Below are 3,900 nucleotides of genomic sequence, written 5' to 3' on the forward strand. Positions count from 1 at the left end.
GGAGGAGGTGATCCACCTCACAGGGTCCACAGAGGGGACCCACCCTACAGTGATCCCTGCACAGGATCCAGTGAGCTGGTTCTCGACTCGGCTGCACATTTATGACCGTCTTTCTCCTCCGTATGGAAATATGTGGAGGTTCTATTAAAAGGAGTCAGTCAAAAAACAAATCAAGGTTTTTTTTTTATTTTTTTTATTTTATCTATTTATGGATTTTATTTTTTTTAACAAAATTTGCATTTGACAATGAATATATTTTGCAGGGTGTTAATATTAATAATAATGTAAATTAGTCAGGCCATTTGTTATATAATATTGTAGGACCAGGTTTATTTATTTTATATAACAATGTATGGTTTTTATCTTTATATGTAATTTAGTCTGTAGACTTTTATTTAGAGAACATTTTAGAGTCCTAACAGTGATATTTAAATTACTTATATAGGTTTACATAATGCTGTAGAGCCTCTAACTTCACTAGATAAACTTTCATTCTTAACGCCAATTTAGTTTCTGTTTTGAAATGCATTTTGGCTGAACAGCGATTGTTCAAATTGTGCGATGTCAATAACTGTGACTTACTTTGTCTATTGACTTGAGTTCTGGGTATCTTTTGCCATGTCTGTCAAAGTCCTTTGTAAACCCTTGTTTTATAAATAAAATTATTATGACGGTTACATACTTGGGGTTTGAACTGTAAGTTCTACAAAGCGAGCAGTTTAAAGCACACCAATGACTCTGCTTATTTGACTGATGCTATTATTTTTTTTAGTCCTTTTTAAGCAAACACAACAAAAACAGTTACCGCTCTCAGAGTTTCCTGGTTTTCTTGCTCTTGGGTTTTGTACTGTTGGTTCTCCTAAGCAAGCCGTTTGGAGAGGTAACCTGAGGCTCTGTGAATCGGTGATTCTGCAGGCCAAACAGTCAGTTAATCAAGGAAACAAACGGACAATGAATCGATAGGAAAACAGCCTTCATGTTGAGAAATGAAATATATAAATGAACTTTACAAGAATACATAACAATCCATATAATTGAAATAAATAAATCACACAACATGCAGGGCTTCTGTCATTTACAAACTCAAATAATAAGTATTTGTCTAACTAACCTTACCTTGTATTTTCCCTACAAGAAAATGTACATTTTTGAGTTCCTTCAAGCTTATTGCATCAAAAGAAACTCTGCTACTTGCTCTAAAGGATTTCAGCGATTGCTTTTTATTCAGCAGGTAAAAGGTTCTTTGAAGAGTTTTCGATAACACAATGAACCAAATCAGTGACGTGAAGCAAATGCATCCATGACAGTCTGTGCTGCATCCTGGGGGACACCAGTGGTAACTTCACCGCTCTCTTCCAACCGGTTTCGGATTCTCATGTGAAAGGAAAAGGAAAGGAGGCATGTCCCCGTAGGCCGGCTGACGTTCAGGCTGATCAGATGGAGCTGGGCTGTCAGGAGGCGTGGTTGGAGGATCAGGAAATACAGGCATGTCAGCCTGCTGAGGAATGTAATAAACTGGTATATACGGGTGTGGATGATAAAACGACTTCTGAGCAGTAGGCTTCTGACTGGCAGCTGTACTGGCTGTTGGGGGGATGGCGGTGGGAGCTGCAGTTGGAGTATTTTGCCTTTGAGGAGGATTGTTGGGAGAAGGATACATCACAGGGATCTGGTAGGACTGAGGATGCATGTGTTGTGGTTTGGGCAGCTGGATTACAAATTTGGTGTCTTCGGTAGCTTGAGCTTGATCCTTTAGAGATGGTGGGTGTTTAGGGAATGACAGCAGAGGATATGGATGAGGCACTGGAAACTTTTGCTGCTCAGGAACTTGAGGATTCCCCTCCACCTCCATAGCGGGCGCAGGTGGGGTTACCAAAGCCTCCGTGCTAGTGGCAAGAGGAGGAGCTGGGGTTGTGGGATGGAAAATTTCAGGTTCCATTGGGAATTGTGGAAAATCAGAATATTGGTAATGTGGAGATTGTTGCATTTGTGGGTACTGGGCCAGGGGATCGGCAGTGTTTTCACCGGCAGAAGACTGTGTTGGTGGTTCAGGATCAGGAAGAAAAGGGTACTGATGGAACTGTGGCATGAACGGGAATTCACGGTTTTCTGCTGCAGGAACATCTTGGTTTTCATTGGTGTAGTCTGCAGGAGCTCCTGAGTAAAACTGTGGATGTGGCAACGGCGCCACTGTATCTTCAGAAGGGTCTGGAGTATTTGTTGGCATGGGCTGGAAGTATTGTGGAAACATTGGGAGCTGATGGTACTGAGGATGCTGCAGGACCTGATCGCTGTCACTCAGAGGCGCAACTGTTTCTACAGCAGGATTTATGTCTGGTAAAAAAGGGCATGTGACTAAGATCTCAACATCCAGCCACAGAAGAGAAAGTAAATACTCCTCATCCTGCAAGGAAACAAAACAAGTAAATCACAGGCGTATTTACACTTTAGCTTCCACGTCCGACCACAAGAGGGCTCATTATACCTTGAACTGTACGCACAGTCCTCTGTTGTAAGGTACAGTGAGCGTCAGTCCACCAGAAAACTCCTTAACATCAAGTCCACAGCTGCTACAAGCCAATGAAAGGGACTTCCACGCGCTAGACACTGCAACAGTTTTCATATTAGACGAGGACAGAAACAGTTTCCTGAAGCAAGTGTGACGTGATTATGTCAAGTCACCTACCTTTTACTTTGAGCTCATCTGCTGTAACGCCACTGATCTTCACCACCATCCCAGACGCAAAGCAGAAAACAGAGGGCGATGGCAACACAGCAGGGCAAGACATGGTCATTGGTGCCCCCCATAAGCGCAGCGGTAGGACGTAATCACCATCCTACAGTATGACAATGACGGAGAGAGAAAAGGCTGAGCTCAGTATGTTCCAACTCTCCCAAAACACTAACATGAAATTGTTAAGATGATTGATTGAAATTAGTTTTTTTTTTTGTGCAAACTGAAGCCACTTGTCACAATGTAGATACTGACACCGAAGACAAAGAGTACCTGCTGGGTAACATGGCAGCCCTGGTAGGATGCAGCAAACTGCACATCTCTGCGGGTCCTCTTCACAGAGAAGCCACATTTAGGGGGCATTCGAGACAAAGGAGTAAGAGGTCTCTCACCTGTTTGACATTAGAGAGAAGTTTAAGGTGTGTATCGGCCATCATTTCCAGCTCCAAATATGTGGAACCTACCACTATCCACGAGAAAATGCGCATCTCTGACCCGTCTGACCTTCAGAGTCATCAGGTTGTCGCTACACTGCACCGATGGGTCCATTCGCTTCAGTTTTGCATCCATGACATCGTGCTTCACTGGAAACACAAACACAAATTCAGTTCATTGAATCAAGAACCACAGCAGAGAGCCCTGCCAAAATTATATATTTTGTCATTTAAAAAAATCAATAAATCAGGCAAATCTGCTGATTTTTAACACTGTAGACAAATAGCACATGTACAGTTGAAACCAGAAGTTTACATACACTGTATAAAAAGACATATAAGCTTTTTTTTTCTCGCTGTCTGACATTAAATCAGACTAAACGTTTCCTGTTTTAGGTCAGTCAGGATCACCAAAATTATTTCTGTTTGCTAAATGCCAGAATAATGAGAGAGAGAATATTTTATTACTTTCTTCAAAGTCAGAAGTTTACATCCACTCAGATTACTATGATTTCAAACTATTTAGGAAAGCCCAGATGATGATGTCATGGCTTTGGAAGCTTTTGATTGGTTAATCGACAACATCTGAGTTCATTGGAGGCACACCTGTGGATGTATTTTAAGGCACACCTCAAACACACTGCTTCCTTTTGTCGATTGTTTTACCTTGTGAAGATGCTGCTGAAGCTGATAAGAGAGAGTCATTATCCACAGTGAAACGAGTTCTGTACC

Source organism: Stegastes partitus, unplaced genomic scaffold, assembly GCF_000690725.1.
Source record: "Stegastes partitus isolate 25-593 unplaced genomic scaffold, Stegastes_partitus-1.0.2 Scaffold281, whole genome shotgun sequence".
Taxonomy (NCBI): domain Eukaryota; kingdom Metazoa; phylum Chordata; class Actinopteri; family Pomacentridae; genus Stegastes; species Stegastes partitus.